This window comes from Manis javanica, chromosome 14, assembly GCF_040802235.1.
Source record: "Manis javanica isolate MJ-LG chromosome 14, MJ_LKY, whole genome shotgun sequence".
NCBI classification, from domain to species: Eukaryota; Metazoa; Chordata; class Mammalia; order Pholidota; family Manidae; genus Manis; species Manis javanica.
Window position 1 is genome coordinate 74235637 of NC_133169.1, and position 12384 is coordinate 74248020.

The 12384-nt window shown below is 41.4% G+C and overlaps 1 long non-coding RNA gene across 1 annotated transcript in view; it reads left to right on the plus strand.

The window, feature by feature from the left end:
* LOC118967508 (uncharacterized) overlaps nt 1-12375 on the plus strand; it is a 37079-nt gene extending 24704 nt beyond the window's left edge. The window contains exons 2-5 of the long non-coding RNA XR_005054602.2: nt 242-369; nt 1708-1748; nt 3300-3352; nt 4153-12375. This is a non-coding gene — a long non-coding RNA (uncharacterized lncRNA). The remainder of the gene's footprint in view (nt 1-241; nt 370-1707; nt 1749-3299; nt 3353-4152) is intronic.
* The last annotated feature ends 9 nt before the right edge of the window (nt 12376-12384 follow it).

A 12384-nucleotide genomic window follows, 5' to 3' on the forward strand; every position in this document is an offset into this window, starting at 1 on the left:
GCTGCCCAGCATCACAAGAGAGTATTTTATACACATCGCTAGCCCAGGGAAAGACCAAAATTCAAAACTCAAAGTGAGTGTCTACTGAATGCATATTGCTCTCACACCATCTTAAAATTGAAAAATTATAAGTAGGACCATTATAAGTTGGAGTCTGTCCATATATGTGTTAAGTACTTAGAGTCTTATTTAATTCTTACAACAACTGTATGAACTAAATATTATTACCTTTATTTTGTAGATGAGGAATGTGAAACTTAGAGATGAAGTAGCCTCAGTAATTGATAGACATGGGAATCAAAGCCAGATCTGGCTGGACCATTGACCTCTAGAGCTATGCTATCTCTCACCTGGAACTCCTTGAAACAGGTAACATGCAACAATGACAGTAATAATCCTTTATATTTAACAAGCATTTTATGGTTCATAAAGTCCTGTCAAATACATCATTTCAGTTGTATTATTCTTTATATGAGGGCCAGCAGGTCAGGAATAATCATGAGTTGACTTATAAAGATGAGTTAACTGAAGACAGAAAGGTCATCTGACTTTTCCAGGGTTGTTAGTGAGAACTGCAAAGTCAGGGGAGTCCACAAGACCACGTCTGACAATGATTTCAAGTTCAGAGGTTTGAAGACCCCTCTCAGTTTTGAGAATTCCCTAGAAGGACTCAGAATTCACTGGAAGGTATTATGGGCATGGTCATGATTTATCACAATGAAAAGGTACAGATTAGAATCTGGTCAGAGAGCTCCGCACGTGGGTTTCCCAGTATTGCTCTCCCAGCAGACCTGTGAGTTGTATTAATTTGTTCTGGCAACAATATGCGACAATACACACAGAGTACTGCCACCAAAGGCAGAACCTTGATGTCCAGAATTGCTACTGGGACTTGGTCATATAACATGGTTGTCTACCCCAGAAGCTGATCTTTTAAATCTTAAAGCTTAAGATCTGAGCACCTTTGGCCTAAAAGCAGGAATCCACTACAGCCTCAACTGATGTTTCACAAAGATTTGGGGAAAGAAAAACTGTGTCATCACTTTTAGTCAAAACTGAGGAGAGAGGAGAGATAAAGAAGTTAGGAATCAAGTCCGTGAGGAATCCCAGAGCATGTGCTCAGCCTAGCCAGCAGCAAGCATCTGGGTACCAGCCACTTCTCAGTCTTTCATCTCCCTCGGCAGTGACTTCTTACGGAAAGAGGTGCCTCTGCAGGAGTGATTGCAATTGGAAATAAAGAAAATGAGTGAGAGAAAATAACTTTATTATTTTCTTCTCTTCTCCAAATGATGCACAGCATTTAAACATAGGAGAGGACCAGTGTGTAGATGAACAGCAGCTGTTTTCATAACCACTTGGGATTCTGTGAACACAATGCATACGGGTATCAAGCAGTATGTGGCTTTTTGGAAACTGTTTAATGGTTCCTTAGTAGCCTAGGAACACAATCTGAATGGTAACAACTGTGGATAATGGGACACAGTTGGATTGCAGGAGAAACTAACTTTACTAATCTCTAGAACAATCAAGAAAATGTCTGAAATTCATGAATAACCGTGGAAGGAAAGCACCAATGGCCAGAAAGCTGTTACTTCTCTGTGCTTGGCTTTTAGCAGTCTGAGGAATTTGCTTGGGTTGTTTGAGAAATTCTCGTGGTATTTATGATATAATCACACAGAGTTTTTCATAGCTCTGTTTTCCTTCCAGATGCTAATTGCTGGATGTGAGTTGTACACCGGAGTTGTTAAGTGAGTTTTGCTTTGTATCACCTCTGGGGCTGTCTGTAAGCAAGTACCCACCCTACAAGTGTACCCTATCAGGAAGGATGCTGCAGGGGCCACAAAATTCCCAGCCTCTTTTCTACTCTGGAGACACTGAGGTTAGTCCCCAGGCCCTGTTTACCTCCCTGATGTTGCCCAGAACTGCAGAGAGGTTCCAGTGTCTTCAGTGGCGTGGCTGCAGACTCTCCGTCAGAGGCAGAGTGAGCCACAAGATTTTATTGCCCCAGGACTTTTGCCTCCCCTGCCCTCTCCCATTCCTGCTACAACCTCATTATGGCTAATGTTCTGCCCACAGTTTGCTCAGCCTCTTGGCAGCCTCAGAAGCGGCCAGCAGAGAAAACTGGCAGAGCTTCAGCCCTGTGTGTGTGGAGGAGCTCAGTCAAGTACACAGCCTGGGGAATACTGAGCATGCTTGTGTGCATGCTAGAACTCTCCCTCCTGGCCTGCTCCTGAGCATGCTCTCTTCTCAAGGTTCCCACACCAAGTTAGCTTTGACTGCAGAGGGAAAATGAGCCCCTGAAAGCTCATCCTTCTGACCCCAGCAGTGTAGGCTGGGGTGCTGAGAATCGTGGCCTTGGGCTGGCATTTTAAAAGTCATCATTGTAATAAGCACTCTGACCGCTGGGTCTCAACCCTGGCTGCCCAATAGAATTGTCTGGAGAGCTTAAGCACCAAAAAAAAACTATGCATAGATCTCATCCCCAAGACTGATTTAATCAGTGCGGGAAGGGGTGCTGGCACTGGCAAGTCATTAAAGCACTAGAGATGATTCTGATCTGCAGCCAGGGCTGAGAGCCTCTGATTTAGACCTGAAACCAGATCAGATTTTATGGTTACAGAAATTAATTCACTGAGATAATATCAGTGCCTGTCCTCCCTTTTGTGCTTGGGGAAAAAACAAGGTAAACGTGTTTAGGAGGGTAGTGTCTCCTGGGAAGGTAGAAGGATGCCTCACCCTCTAGAGGCAGGGAAGGGGATCTGCAGCCACCCTCTGCCTGCAGCTTGACAGGCAAGGGGTTGACCGATATATTCAAATACGTCCATATGTTAATTTTTTAATTAAAAGTTTAACTGAGATAATTGTGGGTTCACATGCAGTTGTAAGAAATGATGCAGAGAGATCACATGTACCCTTTACCCAGTTTTCTTCCATGACAACATCTTTCAAAATTATAGAACCATCCCACAACCAGGATAGTGACAGGATGTACAATCTGCCAGTCATATTCCAATTACTGCACTTATGCTTGCACTGTGTGTGTATTTAGTTGTATCCAGTTTCATCACATGTAAATTCATGTGTCCACAACCACAGTCAAAATGCAAGACAGTTCCACCACCACAAGGAGCCCTGGGTTGTCTTTTTAGGACCACACCCAGCCCTTCCAACCCTCCCCACCCCTCAGTGCTGGCAACCACCGATCTGTTCTTCATTTCTAAAACTTTGTTATTTCAAAAACATTCCATAAATGGAATCATACTTTATGTAATCTTTTGGGGTTGGCTTTTTTCACTCAGCACAGTTCCTGGGAGAGTCACCCAAGTTATTGCATGTACCAGAATATTCCACGGTATGTATGCACCTCAGTGCCTTCAGCCCTTCACCCATCAAAGGGTCCTGGGCCATTTCCAGTGTTTTGCTATTATGAATAAAGCTGCTATAAGCATTCATTTTATCGTGAACAGAAGTTTTCGTTTCTTTGGAATAAATACCTAAGAGTACAATTGCTGAATCATAAAGTTTAACTTCGTAAGAAATTGGCAAAAGACTTCGGAGTGCAGCTACACTAGTTTATCTTCTTGTCAGCAGTGGGGTCCAGTTTTTCTACATCTTTGTTAGAATTTGGTATTTTCTCAATTCTTTATTTTAGCCATGCTGATAGCTAGGTTATGGCATCTAATTGTAGTTTTAATTTTATTTTTCTTTTATCTAATGACTTTGCACATCTTTTCAAGTGCTGTGTCATCTGGATGACAGTGAAACGTCTGTCATGTCTTCTGTGCATTTTCTAATTGGATTGGTTATTGTTGAGTTTTGAGAGTCCTTTTTGTATTCTACATACTCGTCTTTGGTTGAATCCAAGTAACTTTTATCATGTTACTAATGAAATATGTGATTATGTTTTCACTGTAAAAACAATACCATAGAATAGCATTGCGCATAAAAATATGAAAGTCCCCCTCATGTCCCACTATCCAGTTTCACTCATGTCCTAGAGGGAGCCACTTTTAACAATTCACTTCAGACCCATTTTTTAAGATTCATGTGCACAAAATAGGCTTGATTGCTATGCATTTTTCTGCGACTTTATTTTCTTCCCTAACATCTTTCCAGGACAGAAAATATATAATTATGTTAATTTGTCTCCAGTCACTCTGCTTTTCAACTTTCCTGTATCCAGAAGGAAAACCACAACCACCACATCACATAGCCAGGATTCCATGGGTGTTTGAAATCTCAAGTTGGCACAAAAACTTCAGAATACCTGAATGAGGACTGCCATGCCAGGTAATAGGAAGAAAGAGACTCCGAACCACTCATGTGGGGCCCAGAGACTCAGTTTCCTGTCCTGCTGCTGCTATGGCTGACCAGAGAATTCCTTATCCATCAGAACATCTGTTTCATCCTCAGTAAAACCACCAAAGTGGACATGAAGCTTTCTCAGCACCTTGCCAGCTTTAACACACTGCCACTCAGTTCTCCGTAAGGATGGGGAGCAGGCTCTAGGTCTAGCCCAGACTACCAGTGCCTGTGCAGGTGAGGGTTGAACCCAGCTCATTCTCTTCTTCCACCTTCCCACAATAGAAGCCAAATCCAGGAAAGGCAAAAAAAATAAATAAATTCAGCCCTTTCCTCCTCAGTGAAAAGAGAAGACCCATGCTGTCTGTAATATAAGCAGAACTTGTGGGGGGCAGAGGGGGGATTTCTTGTTGCCTGAGCTGCTCTGCTGTTGTAAGTATGACTCCCAGGGGGTACACCTTCTCAGCCCGGGGCAAAATACCTTTGAAACCAAAATCAGTCAAAGGGAGAAATAAATTGGGAGAAACCCTTTTAGTGCTTGCAAGCAGTCATCCACTTCTGCTCGTTCACGTATCTCGTGACCCGGCTGCAGAAGAAAAGGAGCCCCACCCAACCTCCCTGGTCCAGACGCGCTCTCACTCACTCCCCATAATCACCTATTGATGTGGAGGTGTACTAAGGCCAGGGGAGAGATTCTGGAAATGTTGCAAAATTACCCACAGTAAGTCAGAGTGCAGTGTAATAACGGTGACTGTGCTTGCTAATTTGTCCTTCCAAAAGAGGTAAAAAGGACTATAATTGACATCATTAGCCCCATTAACCCATTAGTTGGCAGGAATTGGAAGTAGTGGGGAAAAACCTGGACTATTGTCAAAGCTACCATCCTCTGATTCAGATTAAACACACACACCCTTATTTCACTTAAGCACTTGAATATTACTGAATGTCTGTGATGGGTCAGGAACCCTGCCAGGCAGTGAGCTACAATAGTGGGCCATACATACAGGGTCCTAAACTCCTCAGCATCAGGCAATGAATGCTCCAAATGCTGGGCCCTTTTGCTCTTGTGGCTTATTAAGGCCTGGAAACTTCCATCAAGGAAGAAAATTTGAAAGAGAAGGTGGACTCCTAAGAAAAAAGCAGGGTACCTACAAAAGAGGGTGTTTCAAAGCTGCCCTCCTGGGCTTACAGGGTGTTCAGTCCCACAGAGCAAGCAAGAGGGGAGGGGCAAGCCAGGGTGATGGAACTTGTCCCAGTTTTGCCCCTTTTTGGCCCATCATTTTGTCATTGGTGATTTGACAATTGCCAGCTCCCTTGGTGGGTCTATCTGACCTTGACTGAGAGCACTGGGTTTTAGTGAGGTAGTGAGGACAACTCGCAAAAGTCTGTTACTTTCACAAACAATTTTAAAGCCACAGTGCTGCAAGAGTTGCCATTGTCTGAGGAAAATGTAAAAAGCTCTCATTTTCTATGTTGTTGGGTTGTCACCAGTTTCTAAAACACCAGCCCTGTTTGAACAGACTTAAACGATGAAAACACATTGTGTTGTGGTGGCTTGTATTTCATCCTCCTGTGTGAATTGGGTCATGTTCTGCCCTCAGGGTAAGTTATTGGCACATGTTGTATCTATTTTTATTTTTTTAATATATATTTTTTATTAAGATATTATTGATGTATACTTTGATGAAGGTTTCACAAAGAAAAACAATGTGGTTACTACACTGGCCCATGTTATCGTGCCCTCCATACCCCACTGCAGTCACTGCCCACCAGTGAAGTAAGATGTCTCAGAGTCACTATTTGCCTTCTCTGTGCTACACTGTCTTCCCCATGATCCTCCCCCACCATGTGTGCCAATCATTATACCCCTTAACCCCTTTTCCCTCCCTCTCCCCGTACCCACCCTTCCCCACCCCTCCCCTTTGGTAACCACTAGTCCTTCTTGGAGTCTGTGAGTCTGCTGCTGTTTTGTTCCTTGTTTTGCTTTGTTGTTATACTCCGCAAATGAGGGAAATCATTTGGTACTTGTCTTTCTCCGCCTGACTTATTTCACTGAGCATAACACTCTCTAGCTCCATCCATGTTGTTGCAAATGGTAGGATTTGTTTTCTTCTTATGGCTGAATATTATTCCATTGTGTATATGTGCCTCTGATTGTTGACACTCTAGTATATTAATGATGTATTAATATTAGTGGTATTTTCAACATTAGCAATATATAAAAGTATTTGCTAAAATACATCTAAAAATATTGACCACCATTATTAGGAATATGTTCTGCATTTTCCAGCAGGGGCAGCTATTTTAGCATTTATTAGACACCCTGTTAAGCTTTATTCTGCTCTTTTTAACAAGGGAACTGTAGTAGTTAATTTTATGTGTCAGCTTGACTATAGTTCCCTTTTACTCAAACAGCAATCTAGGTGTTGCTGTGAACATTTTCTGTACATGTGGTTAATATCTACAATCATTTGGCTTTAAGTAAAGGAGATTGCCCTTGATATGTGGTGGGCCTCATTTACAGTTGAAGGCATTAAGAGCAAAATCTGAGGTTTCCAAGGAAGAAATTCTGTCTCAGGACTGCAGCATCTATCTGAGTTTCAAGCAGGTCTGATTGCTGTACAAATTTTGGACTTGCTGGACCTTCCAATTCGTGTGAGTCAATTTCTTAAATTTCTTTGTGTTTGTATCTATAGCTAGCCACCCATCCACTCATCTTTTTTGGTTTACTTTTTCTTGAGAACCTTGACTGGTTCAGGAATAGATTTGCATAAAAGTTGGCTAAGGTTAGGAGAACTGCCCATGCCTGTAGAAAAGAGGCTTTCTCGACGGAAAGATGATTAAAGCCATTTAAGGATCAAATCTATAAACTTAATCTCATAGGACCACCATGTTGTACAATAAGGACCCAAAGTGATGAGCCTGGACCGAGATCTATTTTTTTAATAAAGCACTTTATTTGTTAATTACAATATGTATATTTGTTTCAAGGCCAGAATGGGAGAACCCGAATGCCGTGAGTTATCACAGTGGGGCTGTCTTTGTCCCGATTGTTCAGCCTAATTGCTGACCAGATGACTTCCCAGTGACAGAACAGGCTGTTCGATGTGTCACCTGCCGAGGAGTGGACTTTATTTTTTATATCAAACCCCTCTTCAAATACTGAATACACCAGAGAAACAACAAGCTAGAATTGGAAAAATACTTTTCTTCTGATATCGTAACTGCATATAACCTCAATACAATTTTGTCTTCTTGAGGAGGCCATATATATTCCTGCTCCAACCAATATGATTAAAATGCTGTTTCCTCTGTTCTCAGTGAAACAAGATTTTTAAAATTCAAATTCAAGTGTATTCAAAGTCTTCCTATAAAAGCAATTTCTTTAAAACATTTTATCGCAACAGTATTGTAAAATTAGCCAAATCCACTAAATACATGGAAAAGGGGGGACAACAGGAATTTGAATGACTTTTTGAGGAACTAACAAAGGATTCCTATCTCTCAAAGAGTATCCAGTTGAACAAGTCTTCATCTCTAGCCTGCGATTTTTTTCTTTTATTTATATTTAAAACACTTGAGTTCAAATAAAGAAAAGTTTATGATAAAGTCAGTATATTCTTCTGTTGTGTGACATCCATTTCCCAGATTTGTATGAGCATTTTGACACAAAATCAGAAAAATGTGTTCCTTACATTACCATCCCCTCAGATTTGGGTTTTGCTGCTTTGAATGTCAACTACAGCAGAAGTTTTTCTATGTAAAACACACTTTATCCTTTCCAGGGCATACTAAGTTAACTTAACATATTGAATGTTAAATTAAACATTCTACATACTATCATAAAAGATAACCAAATTAAACTGTTACATAAATAAAAGCAAGTTGTCCCCAGATATTTATATTTTTATATAATGTGTGTGTTGGTATGGGTATTTATTTAAAAAAGAAAAAACTGGAAGGACACGGAAGTTTTATCAGTAGTTACCTCAAGGGTGAGGAAGGTGGTAGGATGTGGAGATGAGGGTAAAAGGAGATTTCTCTTTAAATTCCTTTGCATTATATATTGAGGGATGTAGGGAAAATGGAAGTTGCTGTGGCCAGGATCCTCACCTGACCCTGATATACTCACGCACTGTGCACATGCAATACTCACAGGCACACGCTTGCACACATACTGACAGGGAGGTATTATTGACTCTACATAAAGAGCTCTGCCCAGTGCTCTGGTGCTGCGAGTCATCAGAGAGGCCTGGAGGCAGAGACCAGCTTGCTGCATGCAGACTGCCCCAGAGGCAGATAGGATTCTAGCATTTGATCTGCCACCACAAGAATAAAATTGGGTGTAAATCCTTTTACCCTCAACATTGTCATTTTTCAGTCTCACTGAATCCAGAGTGAAATTGCCCAGGGCTGAAACCCTCAGGCAAGACATTTGGTGAAGCTGGCAGGATTCACTATGGACCAAAAAATGGCACAAGCTGCCCTCATTGGGAGGGGTGCTTCAGCAGACTGCCCTTATTTGGCTGGAGAAATACTGCAGGAATCCCTTACGGATGAGGAGGAATTTAGGTATCCCCAAGTGGACCTGTGGGCCAAGGTGGTTTTATTCCTAAAGGGGTGGGCCCCTCCCTGGGACTTGGGGGAGGTGGAGGTGATGCCTGGAGCAGTGATAGGGACCCTCCATGAGATTGGAAGATCCTTAGAGAAACAATAAGCCCACAAGGTGGCAGGAGCCATGGGTTGGCTATCCTCACAGTATTAAAAAAGACCATGGTGGGGAAGGATGAGCTCCTGTGCCTCCAGTAGCACTATATATGGACCCCTCAGTAACCCCCATGGGAAGAGGGGTAAAGGTATGGTATACTAGACCCAGATGGGACACCCTTCCTGCCACAGTCCTATCACAGGACCACATACTTGCATGTATCCTACCTGATGGACAAGACTTGCCTATGTTGGTGTCATTAAAACATGTGTTATCACCCTTACAGTTACAGTGTGAATTGGGCAGGCACCCTAGCAAGAACTGCTGCTTGCTGGGTGAGCACAGAAAGTGTGAGTCATGAACTTATCTGAGTAGAACTGGTGTGAATATGGCTGGTATGACCAGTTGGTGGCAACTGATCTCCTCAGGTTTGAGGATTATTATATTTTTGTTATTGTTGTCTGCATCATAATTTTGTTGTTTGCGTATTGTTGTATCCTCTGTTGCTATTGTGGAATCTTGTTACAATGCTCCAGGTTTTTTGCACAGGGTCCATCATGGAAGGTTGAGGGTGCATAGATCGTGAGGCAAGAATCCTGGAGGTGTGGAGTGTGGGGAAAAATGGAAGTTCCTATGGCCAGGATCTTCATCTGACCCGGATATATTTGCCCACTGTGCACATGCAATGCTTGCAAGCACCTGCTTGCACACATGTTGGCAGTGGGCTATCACTGACCCTATATAAAGAGCTCTACCCAGTGCTCTGGGGCTACAAGGTAGCAGAGAGGCCCAGAGACAGAGACTGGCTTGCTGTATGCCGACGTCTCTGGAGAAGGACAGGATTCTAGTGCTTGACCTTCCACCTCGAGAATAAAGCTGGGTATAAACCCCTTTACTCACAACATTCCATTGCCGTTTTTCAGTCTCATCAAATCCTGAGTGAACTTGCCCAGTGCTGAAACCCTCAGGCGAGACAGAGGATAACTAATAAATAGTCTTCAATGTGTCAGGGGCATGAAAGATAAGACCAAAGTACTGTTACAGGTCAAGGAAGACTAAAGAGAAATGACAACTAAATGTAACATGGTATCCTAGATTGGATCCTGGAACAGAAAAAAGACAGTATTAAAAAAAATGAAATCCAAATAAAGGCTGTAGTTTAATTAATAGTATTTGAGTAGTGTTAATTTCTTCATTTTGATTAAGTGTACCACCATTACATAAGATGCTTGAAGCCAGCTGAAGGGTATAGGAGAGTACTCTGCAACTCTTCTATAAACTTGCTTCAAAATGAAAGCTTTTATAAAAAAGGAAAAGGGGGGAGCTTGTAAAAAACACACATTCGTATATCCCAACTCCCAGGCATGAGATTCTGCATGTTAAATATGCTTCCCAGGTGATTCTGCGGCATGGCAGAGTTAAAACCTTATTCTATGTACTTTGAAGAATGTTTTAAAAATTAAGAACTGTGCTTGAAATAATTAACAAGAATATATTTATGCATTATTTCTGTAACTAAAAAGAATATGAGGACAACCTAAGTCAGTGGGTCTCAACTTTTGTTGAATGTGAGAATCACCTGAGGATATTTAAAAAAAAAACACGCATAACCAGGGCATATCCCAAATCAACCATGTCAGAATCTCTGGAGGTGGGACAGGGCATGAGTAGTTCTAAAGGCTCCCCAGGTGATGCTAATGTGTAGTCAAGGGCGATGACAACTGACTTAAATGTTCAAACCCTGATGGTCAAAGGAAATTGCAGAAAGTGCCACCCGGAGAGTTGACAGAAGGTTTCTTGAAGAAATGGGAGATGCTTTACCACTTTACTGCACTTAAAAAGATGTCTCCCAATTCTCAGCCTTTTGTGCATTACTTTTTATTCAGAGAAGGTAACACTACAAGTATTTTAAAAGAGAATGAGTCCTTGTTTATCACAGAGGAAGAGGGTAGCCTAGTGCTCTCATTTTCCCATGTAGGTCTCCATTCTGTTTCAGGTGGAGGAGACTTCAGCCTTCTAAAGGATGTTAGTGGAGGCAAGCTGCTAGGTTCTTTTTGAAGAACAAAACTGCTCAACCCATGCATTTACATGGTTGCTGTAGAAACAGCCAGGTAACAACTCTACATGCATCCCTGTCAAGTGACTGGACCAAAAGTTGGCATCTGACCCATGGGTCTGAGCGAACTTTCCTGAGATTTTTTGCATGTGAGAGAAAATATTGCTAATCTTTGGGGGCTTCAACCAGAAGATATCAAACTTGCTGAAATAAGTTGAGTACTTTCTTTTTTCCCAGTTACTGCTAAGTATGATAATATATCCATGTTCCCACTGACATATGAAGGTCAGAGAATTAAGAGGTATACATCATACATAAATGCATTGGCAACAGTGATTTCCATCTCGGCAAGGGAGTGGACGAGGGGAGGGAGAATAAACTTTTTTTTTTGTATTTAGTAGATATACTTCAGTGTTGTTTAGAAAAGTTTCAAAGACAATGAATCAGTATGTTCCTGAATAATTCAAACTCCCTGAGGGTCAGAGACTCATCATTATAGTTTCTGGAATTTCATAGGGAGCCTAGAAGTGTTCCCCACGGAAGGACGATGACATCCACTTGTTACAGGGTGGCTGATGCACAGAAATCCTTTTCTTGAGCTCATTAAAATTCACAGTTCATGAAACGAAGCTCAGAGGGAAGGAAGACATTGAAGTGAGGGTGCTTCAGGCAGATTTTGTCAAATTGTGGCCCACCGATCCTCAAGGATGTCTACGGATGGAATTCACAGAGCCTGTGGACCTGGAAGAGACTAATTGTATCTTTATTTGCACTAACCTCTATCTGAAATTTATAAATTTCCTTCATTTAAGAATGTAGACAACAAGCCATAGTAGTAAACAACTGTGTCTTTATTTCCAGTGGAAATTACAGATATATTCATTCATACCAATCAAAATTGTTACAGATACCTGAAATACTGTTCTTGTGTATCACTACTTCAAAATTATTGTAGGTAGTAGCCTGGCTGCTAGACCATAATTAATGCATCAATAAGAAGTGCATGTATTACCATATCACAAATTTGACTTAATATTTAGGTAACTGCAATTATAGATTATTGTTTTTATTTGTAGACCTATATGTGGTGTTTTTAATGCTCTCGAAACAAAATTCTTCAAAGGGGTCTGTAGGCATCAACAGATATCCAGAGAGGCTCATGGCAGAAAACAAGTTAGGAATCCCTGCATTAGAGCTAAACAAAACTAAACAATCATTTGCCAAATAAAAGCAATAATGGTCTTTTACCCTTGTTAAAAGAAAAGAGATTTATAGATATGTAAAAGTTCATACATCAAGTCTTTTTCATTTTTCAGAG